This window comes from Podarcis filfolensis (assembly GCF_964270895.1).
Source record: "Podarcis filfolensis genome assembly, chromosome: 6".
NCBI lineage: Eukaryota > Metazoa > Chordata > Lepidosauria > Squamata > Lacertidae > Podarcis > Podarcis filfolensis.
Genome location: NC_139609.1, coordinates 71,835,558 through 71,853,447, shown reverse-complemented (window position 1 = coordinate 71,853,447; position 17,890 = coordinate 71,835,558). Strand labels below are relative to the sequence as shown.

At 44.2% G+C, this 17,890-nt stretch overlaps 1 protein-coding gene across 5 annotated transcripts in view; it reads right to left on the bottom strand.

The window, feature by feature from the left end:
- The window catches only part of TP53INP2 (tumor protein p53 inducible nuclear protein 2), a 33,367-nt gene extending 21,587 nt beyond the window's left edge, over positions 1 to 11,780 (bottom strand). The window contains exon 1 of one of the 5 annotated variants that reach the window (XM_083619181.1): positions 11,352 to 11,780. The gene's annotated coding sequence lies outside the window, so the exon portion shown is untranslated. Of the gene's footprint in view, positions 1 to 10,996; positions 11,174 to 11,351 lie in introns of those variants that run through there. The other 4 variants (XM_083619178.1, XM_083619184.1, XM_083619179.1 and 1 more) reach the window with 4 other exon arrangements.
- Between the last annotated feature and the right edge of the window lie 6,110 nt (positions 11,781 to 17,890).

Genomic DNA, 17,890 nt, shown 5'->3' with positions numbered 1-17,890 from the left:
ATGCCTTTTGCAATGGATGTGTTGCCTGTCCATTGTGCGCTCTGGGTAAAATGGGTAAACAAGATTCCATCCCTGAATAATCCTCTGTTGGAATATTCTGACACTTCCTTTGTTGAAACCAAAGAGCCTAGCATCTACTTATTCAAATACTTTTTCAAGAGCTTCTCAGGGGGCAAAAAGAGTTGCATCGGTTGAAACTGGAGAGGCCACAGTCATCTCTCCTCCCAACCCATCACGAATTTCAGCATCATCTTTCAGCTCTTTCTTCACCTCCCACAGTACAATCCACAATTCGGAAAGGCTACAGTATGGACCAAACACATCTCTACATCATCCACTTCCTAGTGGAAAATCAAGTTGTGCGGCCCACACTGCCTTATCCTCTATCTGTTCAAAGTTAGTGTGGGAGAAGCCCAAGTGCCATAAAGGTGCTTTACATTTGATTTAAATATACAGTGTGCTTCTGACCATACCATCTGTGTTTGGCAACCTTTCATTATATACATTTTTACACAACCACAATATTTGAATTATCAAGGAGTTTATATAAATCAATTCCTACTATTGAGCTAAAAAAATATGGTCTGCCGTTCTTGGCAGATAATGAAATGAACAAAATCTCTCTCTGTTTCTGACCACACAGGCCATTGCTTTGTTTTATACTGGCCAGAGTGTAAATCTGCAGGACCTCTTGAATTTCATGGGTGAGATCAGATTAGTATGAATGTATGTTATTTGATCTAGTTATCCGTTTACTCATTTATACAGTGGGTGAGACACCAACCCTGCAAGGCATAACACCGCAGGGGTAACTTCAGTTATAGAACTAGGCACCCGGCAGGGGGTGGAATGAAGTAAGAAACAATTAGCCTCGTTGAACTGCTTGATAAACAGAATACAGAGGCCCAGATTTCACTGACTCAGAACCACCAGAATAGCCACATGCTGTGGGCATGATTCAGAGAGAGCGTGAGAGAGAGAGCCCGCATGTCCTACCTTACAGAGGGGAGTCCTCTATTTGAAGGTGCCCTCCAAAGGGCTGTTTAGTCCAAGTGTGGTTTAAAGAAACAGAACTGTAAGGAGGGAGAGCAGGGGCCCTCAAGCTGCCCATCAACAGCTCTTGAGCTGCTGGTACACAGATCACCTGTTCACAAAGCCTTCTGCATTATGGTTAAGGGTGGAAGAATTTGACCATTGCCATCCTCTCAGTTCCTCAGGGTTCCAATCTTAAACTTGATTCTCCATGTTTCTGCAGCAATTTGAAAATTTTATTTGATTTCTTTAAAATCCTCGTGAAAATTCTTAGTTATTTTAGTGCAAATTTCTCCAGATGAAAACATTTTTGTATACCGTTTTGACTAATGTATACATTTTTTTGCAAGCAATTTCTCCTAACGTAATGCATTTTGTATGTTATTTTCACACACATATATATTCATTTTTATGCACACTTTTACCTAATATAGGCATTTAAAAAAAAACTCTGGTCAGTTGGAGAACTGCATCACAAAATTCAGATAAATGCAATTTTCAAAGGATGGCTATGTTTCAGTTCTCAGAGCATCAAAACTGAATCAAAAACTCAATTTGATAAATTTGGCTTTAAATGTGAACTGAATGAAATTTCTCCCCCATCCCCAACTATGGGAAGATGCACTGAATTTCTATTTAAATTATAGACATTATTTCTAAATTTGCATCTATATTTATTCATTAGGAATTTTTTGCCCAATGTGGGGCTCAAACCCATAAACCCTGAGTTTAATAGTTTCACGCTCTACCTAATGAACTATCCCTGTTAAAGACGTGTGCCCAATGTTTGGTGTAAGTCCATGAAAGGTGCACTACTAATAAATTCTTTTCCTGTTTCTTCCCTTTGTGGCTAATTCCCTTCACAGAAAAGGCACTAAAAGCCATCAATAATCCAAGCTGACTTTCAGGGTAGTAAATATGATGGCAGATGCCCATAGCAGAAGTTCACAGGATTACATCATGAAATGTCCAGCAACATAGCCCTGAAATTTCACCAGCTCTTTTTTCACAACATCCTCCTAAATGACTGAACTGTGAACAGAATCTGCACCACTCTGACCCATCCTTAAAGCCCTTCTATAAACACACAGAAGGCTAGTAGTTCTATTGATTTTATTAACCAAAGCTTTTAAAGCAAGAGTACTGTTTGGCATTTATAGGCACTGTTTCTAAGTGACTTATCCCTCCTAGCCATCTTTAGAGCAGCTTTGCTCCCTAATGTATAATAACCTCCCCATGTATTGAAACCACCAAGTAAGGCTTTCCTTTGGGTTCCCTTGCCACCTCCAGAAAAGCGGGTGGTCAGTGGAGCAAGGGTCTTCTCAGTGGTGGCACCCTGTCCTATCTTGTAAGCATTGGGGTTGGAGAGGGAGTCCACAATGGAACAGAATATCCCAGTGGGGCAAGGGGTGAGGAGAGGCAGACATCACTGGCTGGCTTGAACACGGATCAGAAGCTCCCTCACTACAATATATTCTTGCAAATCTCACTTGAAAATAATTAAGCGTGCACAGAATTGCTGCTATAACCATTGCGTTATGCCAGATCTCCCTTGAATATCTCAGTAATACCCTTTAAACAGTGGGAGTTGGCAAGCCTTACTTGCTTTGGGAACTGACAGAAAAGGAAATGTGACCGGGGGAGAAAAAAATTGCAGTGGGACTTGAGGAGGTACTCACTACTGAGCAAAGCAAGCATGCTGGGATGTTGTATCCTGTGTGTCTTGATGTGACCCAGTTCTGCAGCAGTTTGGCCCAGCATAATGTGGGAAATAGGGGGTAACTGAATGACCTCCCTGCCCCCGCTTCTCCCCCCCTTCATATAAATAAGAAAGTGACATGATGCAGCTCAGACTGTATGCCAGTAAGCCTAGCAGGGGCCATCTGCTCACAGTGAGAGGGGATTACACTTTCAGGCGACAAAGGCCTTTCCAACCCCCTCCTCCAGCACAAAGGAAGAGATGGCTGGTGCCACCAAGCTCTGCTGGGGGAATCAACCTTCTGTGTGCAACTGCCCCTCCCCATTCACCGACAAAGACTCCTGGTAATCTCAGCTTCTTGCCACAGGGTGGTCATTCCCAAACAATGCATGGGAGAAACTGCTAACGCACAGTGAGGTACTCTGTTCTTCTGTTGAACAGCTATCAGAGGGCTTTTTCTCCCAGTGTTTAACTGGAAGATTTCCACACAGCCTCTGCTGGGGGAAGAACATTCAGGGACATCTCTTGTAATAAGAGTTAATCCTCATGGGCAGTGGCGTAGCGTGGGTTGTCAGCACCCGGGGCAAGGCAAGTAATTTGTGCCCCCTAACCCGTGGATTTGCGCCCCCTAACCCGTGGATTTGCCCTAACCCCAGATGTTGCGCCCGGTGCAGCCGGCCCCCCCTGCACCCCCCACGCTACGCCACTGCTCATGGGTCAATAGACAGGGATGATGGGAACCTAGAACACCTAGAGGCCCAAAACTCCCTCATCCCTAAAGGGTGGGTAATTTTTATTCTTATGTATTCTAAAAGCAAACCTTTTTAGATCCAAGACTGAAGTGTGCCTCCTGTTTTAACTGGGGCTGTGCATGTCCCAGTTACAGTAATTTGGGAAATGCTGCAATATGCAAAGGGCGGTGAGAATGCAATATCAGCTGGTGTTTCCTATCAAAAAGTTGTTGTTGTTGTTGTTGTTGTTGTTGTTGTTGTTGTTGTTGTTGTTAATAATAATAATACCCCGCCCATCTGGCTGGGTTTCCCCAGCCACTATGGGCTGTTCCCAACAGAATATTAAAAGCACAATAAAACGTCAAACATTAAAAACTTCCCTAAACAGGGCTGCCTTCAGATGTCTTCTAAAAGGCAGCTAGTTGTTTATTTCTTTGACATTTGATGGGAGGGCATTCCACAGGGTTGGCACCACTACCGAGAAGGCCCTCTGCCTGGTTCCCTGTAACCTCACTTCTCGCAGTGAGGGAACTACCAGAAGGCCCTTGGAGCTGGACCTCAGTGTCCAGGCTGAATGATTGGGGTGGAGACGCTCCTTCAGGTATACTGGGCCGAGGCCATTTAGGGCTTTAAAGGCCAGCACCAACACTTTGAATTGTGCTCGGAAATGTACTGGGAAGGAAGCTTGAGATGCTATTGGCATAGATGGAATCTAGCTTAGCCCTAGTTAACAATAATTTCCTTACTCTGTCTTACAATGCACAGGGATTGCATTTTTGCACATCCTTTGCACTGGATGGTAACTGTTCATGTTTTCACAAAAGGAAAATAAACACACACCATTAACATCATCTTTCTTCTTGTTACCAGGACTGTGTGTACTTTGCAATAATACAGTACTTTTTTGGGGGAGGGAACTGCCTAAGGAACCTAAATTCTGCACCCTGAAAGGCTGAACTGCATAAAAATTATACATTTCAGAATTTCTATGTGTGTACAGGTTTAGGTTGCCTGGGCAGATAAAGTTTCAAAAAAAAAGTTATGACGAAGTACACACTGCCCTGTGACTGAGAAGAAAAGAGGATAATGTTAATTGTTCATCCTGTTTGCAAAGAAAAACAAACACATAAATAATGAATCATTAATATACTATATATAATATAGCAATTATTATAATGTATGAAATTATTATACTGTATATAATATAATATGCAACATAAAGATGTATACTAGGTAAATGATACAAAGCAAGGTAATTTGTATAATTCTTGCCAAAATAAGTTTTATTTTCAAATTTTGCTATATTGCATAATTTAGGAAATGGGTGAAGAGCTATGCTGAACAGAAAGCCTGGCCTCCATCCTTTGGAAATCTTGTTCAGCAAAACTCCTGACTGTCAATAAACACCTCCTACATATGTTCAAACATACATTCAAAGCCATGAGGGCTAGGAACTTGAAGAAGGTGAAGAAGATGAAAACCAAAACAAAAAATCTGAGATTCTCTGGATCCTGAATCCAGCATAGTGCTAAGGCAAGGATTTTTGTTTGCACAACATAATGCTCTCCCCATCTCCTGCCTTTCAGTGCTCCCTAAATGTGTTCTGGGAGTTTCCCTAACCATCTGGAGCAGATTTGGGGAGGGGGAAATGGGTGCACACAAACTGGGTGGGGAGTACAAGCCAAAATCCTTGTGTTGACAGGACAAGGTATTTGAATTCTGGGTCCAGTCGGGTACTGTGTGCTTTTTCCTTCTCTACCCCAATGGAGTTGCAACATAATTACTTGCTGTCAGTGCCAATGGGATGCTCTTCAAGGCCTCCTCTATCTCTTGGAAGGTTGTGGCATTGGCTTATGGTTTATCCATTTGCCATATTTATAGTGTGTGTGTGTGTGTGTGTGTGTGTGTGTGTGTGTGTGTACATATATACACACATGTGTGTGTGTGTGTGTGTAGCATAACTGCAAAAATAGGATGAAACTGCATGCCCAAATGAATATCAGTGCTTTGACCAATATGTTTGAAAGTCAAATGTTAAATTTGAAAGTCAAATGTTAAGCTTTATGAGATATCGGTTTAGTCCCAAAGGAGAGCAGATCACACTCAAGTGTGATTTTGATCCTCCAGGGCCAGGATTAAAATATGGCACCAGTCTATTAAAAAATTTCTGGGGGTTTGGTGAGGAGGTAGTGGATGTGGCAGCAGGGATCCCACAGATATCCGTGTGGCCACTGTGGGAACAGGATGCTGGACTAGATGGGCCACTGGCCTGATCCAGCAAGCTCTTCTTAGCTTCTTATCTATTTGTCCTTCCTGGGAATTGAATATTTTTTTCAGTTATCTTCTGCATATAGTGAGACTGCTTTCATGATGTCAGGTGGCTGCACATTATTTTGATAAATCCAAGTGAACTCCAGAGAGGTTTTCGTTTGGCAAAAGGAAACTAAAACCAGAAAGAAAATGAGCTATTCTCCTTCCTCTCAACCTGGCATATATTGTTATCCTTCTTTTGTGAATCACTGGCTCTCCATAATAACCCTGTTAGGTAAGACCAGGAGGGAGGGAGAGAGAAAGCACAATTGAAACCAAGACCAATGAAGCACAAGAACATTACAAAATAGGCAGGAAGGAGTGGGTTGCTCTTGTTTTTGTAATTAACAGGGAAGGACTTCCAGAACTATTACGAGCTTTGCAAATACCTATTTAGAATCAAGACGTTGCTCCCCAAAAATAAACCCTTTCCAAATTCTTTGGAGCCAAATGCCAAGACTCGCCAAGGAAAACATTCCGAAATAGATCTAAGAATGCCTCCACTGTCATCACGACACTGTAGAATGGCAATATGTGCTTATGATGCTTGAGAATTGCTATCTTCATCACCTCCTACTCAAGAGGGGATGGCTATGGTGGTTGGGAGGGTGGAAGCTTCATCTGTCACACTGGTGTTTATACTGCAGATTTAATGTGTCACAGTTTAGTATTAGATTGCACAATCTTCACCCCAAACTTCAGAATGCATAAAGGCACAAAAACTCCCATTTCTTAATGCAGTGGGCTTACCCCATAACCTTCAAGGACAGTGGCTGTGTACTCATACAGATGGAAACTGGATTAGAGGGAAATTCACCAAACCTCAATGTTTCATAGAATTATAGACTCATAAAACTGTAGAGTTGGAAGGGACCACAATGCAGGAATCTCAACTGGGTCATACATGAGAGATGGCTATCTAACCCCTGCATAAAAGCCTTCAAGGAAGGAGAGTCCACCACCTCTCATGGAAGTCTCTGTCAAATAGCACCTACTGCCAGAAAGTTCTTACTGTTGTTTATTTGGAATCTCCTTTCTTGTAACTTGAATCATTGATTCAGGTCCTACCCTCCAGAGCAGGAGAAAATAAGCTAGCTCCATTCTCCATGTGACAGCCCTTTAGATATCTGAAGATGGCTATCATATCTCCTCTCAGTCTCCTCTTTTCCAGGCTAAACATACCCACCTCCCTCAACCATTGCTCATAAGGATGGGTTTCCAGATCTTTGATCATCTTGTTTGCCCTCCTCTTCACACCTTCCATATTGTCAATATCCTTCTTAAATTGTAGTGCACAGAAGTGGACATAGTACTCCAGGTGTGCTCTGACCAAGACCAATTAGAGCAGAACTATTACTTCCCTTGATTGGGGCACTTGTTGTTGTTTAGTCATTTAGTCATGTCCGACTCTTTGTGACTCTATGGTCCAGAGCACCAGGGTACAAGGCTTCTGTTAATGCCACACTGTTGACTTATGTTAAGCTTATAGTCTATAAGACCTCCAGATCCTTTTCACATGTACAACTGGCAATCCGGATGTTCCCCATCTTATATTTATACAGCTGGTTCTTCATGCCTAAGTGCAGGACCTTACATTTGCCCCTATTGAAATTCATTTTGCTGGTTTATAGCCAGTTCTCCAGTACGTTAAGGTCATATTGAATCCCAATTCTGTCTTCAGTGGCATGGGTACACCTCCCAGTTTCATGTCACCTGCAAATTTGATTAGCATCCCCTCAGTACTTTCATCCACGTCATTAATAACAATGTTTAACAACCCTGGACCCAGGACAGAACTCTGCAGCAGTATGCTGCACCCCACTTTTCTCCAGGATGACAAGGAACCGTTAGCGAGTACTCTGTGGGTTTAGTCAGCCAACCAGCTACAAATCCACCTGACAGTCACCTCATCCAGTCTACATTTTACCAGCTTCTCCAGAAGAGTATCATGAGGGACTTTGTCAAAAGCCTTACTGAAATCAAGATACACTACGTCCACAGCATTCCCCTAATCCATCAAGTCTGTAACTCTATCAAAAAACAAAGAAAACAATGAGATTTGTCTGGTATGACTTGTTTTTGAGGAACCCATGCTGGGTCTTAGTAATCACAGCATCCTTTTCTAAGTGCTCATAGCCCTTTCCTGGTATTGAGGACCCACAAACCAGGTTTAATAAGAAATGACAGGACAGATACAGCTAACATCTGCGACTGTATACCATTTCCCAAACCTGCAGCAGCAGCACACTGGATGCAGAGTAAATGGGAGTGTGTACACAGCTGCATCATAGCTTCCTTTCACACATCTGTAAAATGAATGGTCATAGATGAATATGGTGTCTGCAATTTTGCAGTTTGCTTATGCATTTAATCTGCAGTGTAGCTGATATGCAGGAGTCTGTCACTTGTAGTCCTATGGATACAAATGAACATCTAAATCTTTTCCCTAGAGCCGTGGAACTACAGGGGGTAAAACTCGGAGCAGTGACTACACTACAGTTTCATTGCAACAGCCATCAACTTTAACACACAAATCAATAAAGGACCAGGCACTTCAGCTCCAACACTGGTGCCTCTGGCCTTTTTGTCACCCACAAATCAGGTTTAATTATCACTTGTGAAAAACAGACACCAGACCAGCTGAACATCAAAAGGGAATGTGATAAACTTCCTTACCATATATACTGTCAGTGTCAGCATCGCTGCTCTTGCAAGTTATCCAAAGCTGGACTAGTATAAGGCCCCCAAAAGAACAGATGTTAAAAGCAGCAAGCTAACCAAATTATTGGGCATGACTGCATGTGTGCTGCATTAATTACACTGGAGGGGGCTCTAACTGTTTAAAAAATCTCCATAGCAAAGCAAGGCCTTTCATGTACTAATATGGAGGAATGAACAATGGTTTCAAATGCTGGCTAGGTGGTGTGGTGATTAGAGCATTGAACTAGGACCTAGAAAACCAGGGTTCAAATCCTGATTTAGCCATGAAGCTCACTTGATGGTCATGGGCCAGTCACTGTCTCTCAGCTTAACCCTACCTCACATGGTTGCCGTGAGGATAAAGTGGAGATGTGAAAAAACACCTTGAGCTCTGTGGAGGAAAGGTGGGAGATAAATGTAATAATAAATACATCAACACATTTTCTGTTGGGCTCACACCCTGAATTCTCCACAAGCAGCCCATCATTCTTTTGCACATTCGGCTATTCTGCTTTAATAGTGCGTAAAGAATTTTGCTTTTCTGGGAAGATATGGACACAGGAAGCTGCCTTATATTAAGTCAGACAACTAGTCCACCTAGTTCAGCATTGTCTACACGGACTGGCAGCAGCTCTCCAGGGTTTCAGGCAAGGGATCTCTTTCAGAGGCTGAGGATTTAGCCACAGCCCTTCTTCAAGCCAGGCCAATGTTCCACCACTGAGCTACTGCCCCTCCTCTTCTCAGCTACGCCCACAATTAAATTATGTGTGTTAAAATATAACATGCTGAATGAGCCCAAAATCCAAACTACCACTCAAAGCTATAAAAAAAGATGATGAGTAAAGTGGACCAAAGGAGAGGCACACGGAGCCCTAGTCATCCTTCCCTTAGGTGCTTTATTTGCTGTGACACCGACCCTACGAGCTTCTTGCTCGGCAGTGCAAATACAAAATAACATGACATTGCTCCATGCAGTCCTCTGCCCACCGAATTATCAAAGAAATGCAATGCACCGATCTTCAGCGCTCTCCAGTATATGGCAGCCTTCCACACAGCAGGTCAAAAGAGGACAACTTCAATACGCGCGGGTGGGGAGCGGGAGGGAAGGATTAGAAAGGGCCGGCCTTGGTGACGTCTCAATGTCATATGCAAATGACGGTGACGTCACCCCAGGCTTCCAATCCCAGGCAGCCAATGGGGGCGGGGGCTGAGATCAACCTTTAATCTTAATCCGCTGGTGGAGAAACAAGTAACAAAAGAGGCAAAGACAAGGGAATGTTAAGAATCAAGCAGGGCCGTGAAACTGACTGAGCGCAGAGCGGCGGCTGGTCCTCCAGGTCAAGGAAACGCGACGCCTTGTTTGTCGTTTCAACAGCTCTGCCTTTTGTTCCCTTTTACCTACGTCAACAGGAGAGACCTGGGCCCCGATCCTGCCTCCTGCAAGCCTGACGAAGTGGGGGGACTCGCATAGGTCACGAAAGCTCGTTGTTGTTACGCCACAACAGCGCATCTGTTCGCCCTTTGCGCTTGGCGTGGAGATACATTTCCATAGAAGGCCGGACGCTGCGGGTTCTCGCCTTCCCTGCCCTCCACCGCACCCCGATCCATAAGTGCATGCTCGGTTTATAAACTGTAAGCCAAGAGGCGATCCAATAAGGCACGTTCGTAGTTCGCTTGCAAAGAGTCACACACAAGTGAGAACTCTTCGCGTTTTTATTTTTGAACAAACACCCGGCGGGAGTGACGCCAAGGACAACAAATCAAGTCCGCATTTTGCATTAGGAGCCCATATGCAGCGGTAGCTGGCAGGATTGCAGTGGGTAACAAGAGCTTGCTCTCAAGGAAACAGCTGAGCGAAAAAGCAGGCAGCCAACCCACCCCACTGATCTGCAGTTGATTATGATGAACATTTTCCATTCGCCTGTTATGACCTCAATGAGACAAGCTCCACACAAACAAGGGGATGTTTTGCCTTCTTTCCGCTCCTTCGCCTCTCCCTCCCCACCCGCGTCACCTTCCCAGTGTATTATTAATATCTGCAACATTTGGTTGTTGTTAATAGCCGAAGGCAGTCAAGACAAAAGGCTCTTTCTGCATTTTGAAGCTAAGAAAGAGAGTCAGTTACAAACCAGTCAGATCCCGAACCCCAGCCTATTATTCCTGGCTGTCTCTTGCGCAGCCTTTTGTTTATTACCGAAGGCTCTTCAAAATCATAAAAGAGCAACCATGATTATTAATGATTCTGCAATTACTTACATTCGGGGATCCGGTTTTAAAGTGTGATATTTTACTCTCAAAAACCTACGATGAGAATACACAGATATATAGATACACGCACCACATATGTCAATTTTTCATTCGCAAGCCAAAGCAAAGGACGAAGTAAACAGGAGCCTTTCTTCGTCGCCGCCCGCCCCCCTCCAGACCCCCCGTCTCTCTCCCTGGTGGCTCTAGAGGTCAAGATAGCCTGCTTCTAAACTCAACACAAAGATCTGTCCCTCCTGAGGTTTAGATGGTCTCCTACCTCAATATAATGTATTCGTGAGTTCCCTGCCAACCAGAGGATGAAATCGCAACGCGTCCATAACAACATATTGAGAAACATAAAGCGAAGCACCCGGCCGCATAGGGACTGTCAAATACAAAAGGGAATTCAATTGGCACACCAGAAGGGAAATCGATATCAGAGATGAACGTCCCTCTCTCTCATACACACACTACATGCAAAGGGATGGACTCTAAAAACGTCGACAGCAGCAAAACAAAAATAACTCGCATGCTCCCTTTCGCCACAAAAATACAAGTTTGGAAATAAACCAACCGCCCTGGGCAAAGGGAATTGGGGGAGCGGGGGGGAGGGGGAGTAGAACAGCACTTACCTTGCCTTTAATGTCATCAAATGTTTTGTAAACAACACCACACACACAAAAAGAAAACCCACAAGATTATTATTATTATTAAGCACCAGCTTTAGGCAGAGTCTGTGAGGTAGTTTTAATTGAAATCAATAATAGAAACGATTAAAAAAAAAGACCCTCCCCCCAAAAAAGGATGCAGGAGGAGGAAGAGCAGGAGGTGGTGGTGATGTGAATGGTGTCTCAGGTCTTCTCAGAAGATATGCACCATTTGCAAACTGCAAGCAGCTGCCCTCGCGTCCGGACGCCCTCCCTCCCCTGGCTGTAGTCTTGGTATTATTTTTTTTCTGTTATTGCTGAATCCCCGGTTGATCTCGGCTCAGAAATTAGAACGTTCAAACAGCTGATCGTGGCGTCACAAAGGGGCCCGCCCGCCGCCGGAGCGGCAGCCTCTCTCTGCAGCCAATGGGAGGCGGACAACGGCTGGAAGGCGGGGCTTTGGCGCAGCGGTGGGGGGAGCTCTTAGCGCTCCACGTGAGCGCTGGGACCCGTGGAGGGGAAGCGGGGAGGGCTCGCGGGGAGGCTGTGGCAGAGGTAGGATCCTGTGCACTGCCGGGTACCGTGTGGTCAGCGGGGCCCGGGATTTGCCGGGGGGGGCAGGGAGCCGAAAAAAAGAGGATGCATCCCTCCCGAAAAGACTTGGGGTAGACTGAAGAAAGTGTGTCCGGCTGCTCCCTGGAAACTTGTAACTCGAGCGGGTGGGGATCGGGACCATTCCAAGATCTCCCTCTGCGCTAAAGTTTCCCCATCGAAATAAAAAAAAAAGTTTTTCTACAGGACTGTCACGGTTGAACTGCGGGACTGTCGCTCTTATTGAAGTTAAGAAATAGTCATCTGTTAGGTGTTGCTTGTATGTATGTGATAGAAGATTAGACTGTAGGCATGCGGCCCTCAGGAGTTGGAGTCCACCGACTTCCGATCATTCCTGGTGGGGGTTCAAGCAGTTTCTGGAGGGTAATATGGAGGTTCCTCAGCCCTGGTCAACAGGGGAGATTTGTGCCACCTGACTGACAGTGGGACGTACACTGCCTCAGAAGATGGTGGACTCTCGTGTATTCCAGGATTTTGACGCTGGAAGGCCAAAGCAACACAGACTGTGGAAACCTCACACTGGACTTAAATCATCTGGCATTGTGTGCCTCCCCATTCTTCTTCCAGACTCTGGGTCCTTGGTTTCCAAATGAGATGCAAAAGCTGCTCTCATCAGAAAAGAGATTTGGGGAGCCATGTCATCAGCTGGTGTTGGTCCACTGTGCTTCATTAAGTCCAGGGTCAACGCAGCTGTCTACCAGGAGATTTTGGAGCACTTCATGCTTTCTTCCGCAGACGAGCTTTATGGGGATGCTGACTTCATTTTCCAGCAGGACTTTGGCACCTGCCCACACTGCCAAAAGTACCAAAACCTGGTTCAGTGCCCATGGGATTACTGTGCTTGATTGGCCAGCAAACTCCCCTGACCTGAACCCCATAGAGAATATATGGGGCATTGCCAAGAGAAAGATGAGAGACATGAGACCGAGCCATGCAGAAGAGCTGAAGGCTGCTCTTGAAGCTTCCTGGTCTTCCCTAACACCTCAGCAGTGCCACAGGCTGATAGAATCCATGCCACACCACAGTGAGGCAGTAATTGATGCAAAAGGGGCCCAAACCAAGTACTGAGTACATATGCATGCTTCTACTTCTCAGAGGTCCAATATTGCTCTATTTGCAGTCCTTGTTTTGCTGATTTCATTTAATATTCCAATATTCTGAGATTATGAATTTGGGGTTTTCATCAGCTGAATGCCATGATCATAACAATTATAACAAATAAAGGCTTGACATATCTCGCTTTGCATGTCATGAATCTATCTCATATATTAGTTTCACCTTTTTTTACTGAAATAAATGAACTTTTCCACGATATTCTAATTTTCCAAGTTTCACCTGTAGTTTCAAAGGTGACACTAGACTCTTCATTGGTCAAAGTGCTAGTGATTCAAATGAGGGCCAAGTCCAGATGCACAAGGTCACAAAAATAAAACTTTTAGTAGGACTAGCCCATGTGCACAATGCAATATGCAAGATTTTGAGATAGCACAGCTCACCACCTGCCTGCATATTCATGCAATGGGAGAAAACCCCTGGAAGAGTCAAAGATGTATTTCTGAGTGAAAGCATACTGTTAATACATTATTTCAATATTAAGATGGTATTAGAGGGAATTCTTGCTGAATTTGTTAGGTTAACTTGGGATGCTTCCAGGCAGAGGCGATATTTCACAAATGAGATGTTTAATTCTGATTGTATCTGTGCATGCATGGTTTGTCTTATGTTTCCCACAGCTATTTCCTGTCCACATCAGTGGGGAGTTGATAGAATATTTCAGCTTTGTGTGTTCTGGCTCCTCCCCTCAATTACCTCGCTCCCTCTCTCCACAACATATTACTCGGCATCCACACAGGTATTTCTGCCTCTGTGTGTGTGTATCTTTAATTTGTTTTCAAGTGTGCAAGACAGCAACAGCATACAATGCCAGCCCTTATTAATGTTGTTTCACAATGAACAGAGTGGAGTGTTGTGCTTTATTTATTTCTTTAGGGGCGTGTTTGCAAGCATCCATTTCCACTGGACTTTAATAATAATAATAATAATGCAAGAGATCTTGCACAAGGCCTCTGTATTAAAAAAATACTTTTTAAAAAGTCAGGGTGTACGTACTACAATTACAGTCTGCAAGGTTGAGATTTTGAGACAACAGCTGCTCCCAACTGGGTTGTTGAGATTCCTATGTGCCTTCAGCATGTAGCAACTGGCACACTGACTGGGCTGCTGGAAACAAAATGGCTAGGTTGTGCCCAGGTGAGGAGCAAATGGAAGTATGGTATAGTGTCAGAAGCCACTCACTGAAATGACACCACACACCAAAAAAAATAGCACTAACAAGTTTCCATATCAATAGAAATTTAGGAGAAATCCTGTATTGGACCCTTAACTGATCTGAATCCACTGTTTCATTGTGTGCACGTTATCCAAAAATTAAAACAACATAAGATAAGATTTAGGATACATTCAAAGCACTATGATACTATTTTAAACAGCCATGACCCCCCCCCCAAAAAAGAATTCTGGGCGTTGTGATTTGTTATGGGTGCTGAGAGTTGATAGGAGACCTCTGTTCTCACAGAACCATTTAACAGTCAATCCCTCTTCACATGAAATTCTGGGAATTGTAGCACATTAAGGGGAATAGGGGTCTCCTAACAACTCTCACTCAGAATTATCCTTTGGGGGACGCCATGATGGTTTGCAGTGGTCTCGTAGTGCTTTAAATATATAGCCTGGATGGGCCCTTATTGCAGCAAAAGAGTGGTATTCAATTAAGTTGTACTCGGAGTAAAGGTAAAGGGACCCCTGACCATTAGGTCCAGTCGTGGCCAACTCTGGGGTTGCTGTGCTCATCTCACTTTACTGGCCAAGGGAGCCGGCGTACAGTTTCTGGGTCATGTGGCCAGCATGACTAAACCACTTCTGGCGAACCAGAGCAGCGCACGGAAATGCCGTTTACCTTCCCGCTGGAGCGGTACCTATTTATCTACTTGCACTTGGACGTGCTTTGGAACTGCTAGGTTGGCAGGAGCTGGGACTGAGCAACAGGAGCTCACCCCGTCACGGGGATTCGAACCGCTGACCTTCCAATCGGCAAGTCCTAGGCTCTGTGGTTTAACCCACAGCGCCACCCGCATCCCTGTACTCGGAGGAGACATGTTGCAATTAATGGACACTACTAAGTTAGGTCCATTAATTTCAGTTGGTCTAGTCTGAATAAAACTTACGGTAGTTGAATGCCACCCTAAATTGATAAAGCGGCCTCTAATCCGCAAAAGTTTATGACACAATACATCTATCGCAGCTTTAAGCTGCTGCAAGAATTTGATATAGTGATGCTGTAAGTAAGAGACTAGTCTGCCTACCCCTTTGCACATTATTATCCAAATGCTGGGTGTTGTTCTCCTCTCTAAGGGAAGTGACTATCGTTGTAGCAGCAAAGATACTGTAGTTTCAGCTAAAAACAGCTGAAGAGCCAGGAAGTGGTGGAAATGATAAAATGAACCCCCACTTGCCTGGTTAAAAAGGCAATGAAAGAAACAATATCCGCCTTACCAGAAAAAAAAGATGGGGGGGGAGGAGGCTGCATCTTGGAGCTCTCCACGTTAGCTGTGGGGCTGAGGGCAGGTCACCCACCTCTTGGTTTTCCTGTGTTCCTTCCTGTGTTATTGATGTGAGCTCAGTGGCCCATATAAACAACAGTCAGTGAATACTCTGGCATCTATAACTTTGGCACATCCTTTGTGAGCTAGGAATTTCAAGCCAACTTTAGCAGTTGACTTGAGAATAGTAGACAACTCTACATCAGGATATGGGATTGGATCTGGCTGGTATGCTGGAACTTTATCTTCTCCCATGAGGCAGGAAGGCAGGACCCCCCCCCCCACCTGTCAGTCACAGGATATCAATGACATCAGGTTAACTATTTTTGCCCATGTGGTTTGAAATTAAACCATGCACAGTGCTTTGAAGCACCAGCAGTTAGCTGGTTGTTGTGGCTTCAAAGCACCATGCAAGGCTCTCTGCAAGCATCAATGATCAGCTGGGTGAAAACGGGTCAATAGATGTCATTGCAGTGTTGGGTGATTGACAGGTGCATGGGTCCATGGGGTGGGAGGGGTGTGTGCTGGACCAAAACAGCCTCACGGGCCTAATAAGGCTATGAGCCAGAGTTCTCCACTACTGCTCCAGCTCCAGCTCCTACTTGGTGCACATGTTGCCAGTGGTTGAAGCTGAGCATGTCCTCCCTCTTACATTAAGACAGAACATACATCAGAGAGAGGTGGTTTATCTGCATAAACATGTGTATTAGCAGACTCATTTAAAGAATGACTTAACCAGTTTGTAAATAGAACTAATTTGGCAGTTCCCTGTGCTCCGTCATTAGAATCCTGTGAGTTCCCGGACATCATGTGGACAAACTAAATTAACTTGCCTTCATTTATGTGGTTGCCTTACATTAAATAACTCTACTTTGTCTGGCACAACACATTGTAATTGTAGAATCATGGGGTCAAGAACAAATTAAGCATTGCTTATTACAACGCCCTCTAGATGTGCAAGGGCATTCGTTGACCTCCACTTTTAATAACAGAGAAGATGCTGAAGTCAAAATGTTCCTTGATTATTATTTTTCAGGCACCACACAATGTAACTCACCAGGATTCCAGGGGCATAAAATTCTGCAAAGCAAGGATGAGATGGTTCACGAGGGATATTAAAAAACACACACACCTGTATGTTTGTTCTTCGCAACAGCCTTTGCTGCAACATGAAACATGCACAGCACCGGACAGAGTCTCATTTGAATGTCTGCTTCCTCCTCCCAGCTTGAAACTATGAGCAGATGTAGGCTCCAAAGTTTCACCATCAGCCAACTCCTTTCCACCACACACACAAACACCCCAAAACAGCAAACATCTAATTAATAGGGATCTCTTTTGTTCTACATTGAGCCAGATCTATCAGGTGGTACTCTATATAGGTAGGACCAGCAAAATGTAACTATTACATTGTGCCAGTTAGGTACACTTCACACTTTCTGTGTGGTGCATGCTTTGGGTTTCTTCGCATCCTTTTATACTTTGCAATGCTTGTTGTGAGAAAGTACCTTACGCTAAATCTATTAATGCTCGATCTTCAGAAATAGTAGCACAACCCTAAGCATGTCTGCTTATAAGCAATCCCTTTCAAATTCAGTGGGGCTTACCTCCGGATAAGTAGGGTTATGATTGCAGTAAGGTCCATCAGTTCATCAGTGAGTATATACTGATATGTACTGAACACACACATTCAGTTTGAAACTAGGTCATCTGAAGCCTTGTATGCACACCCTGATATACCATTTTACAAAATAAGTTGAATCCGGAGGAAGTTAGTTCTCCTCAATTCCCAATGAAATCAGCAAAAGCCCCTTCCATTTCAATGAATCATAACTAACTTAGTCTTGGTTCAGTATCCGTAATATTGTAACATCTTGTACAGTGGTATCTCAGGTTACATACACTTCAGGTTACAGACTCTGCTAACCCAGAAATAGTGCTTCAGGTTAAGAACTTTGCTTCATGATGAGAACAGAAATTGTGCTCCGGCAGCGTGGCAGCAGCAGGAGGCCCCATTAGCTAAAGTGGTGCTTCAGATTAAGAACAGTTTCAGGTTAAGAACGGACCTCCGGAACAAATTAAGTACTTAACCCGAGGTACCACTGTATTTTAATGCAGGGACCTTCGAATTGGCAAAAATGCCCAGTAGCAAGTGCCCATTTCAGGAATGCACAAATATTTCACATTACAAAGCACCCTGAAGGGACAGAAATTCTAATGTCTGTAGAACCTGACAGGTGAAGAGTGCTGGCCTATCAGTAAATGTCTCACACTATCTTTGGCTGTGTGTACTTTGGCAGGGCTCTGTTTGCT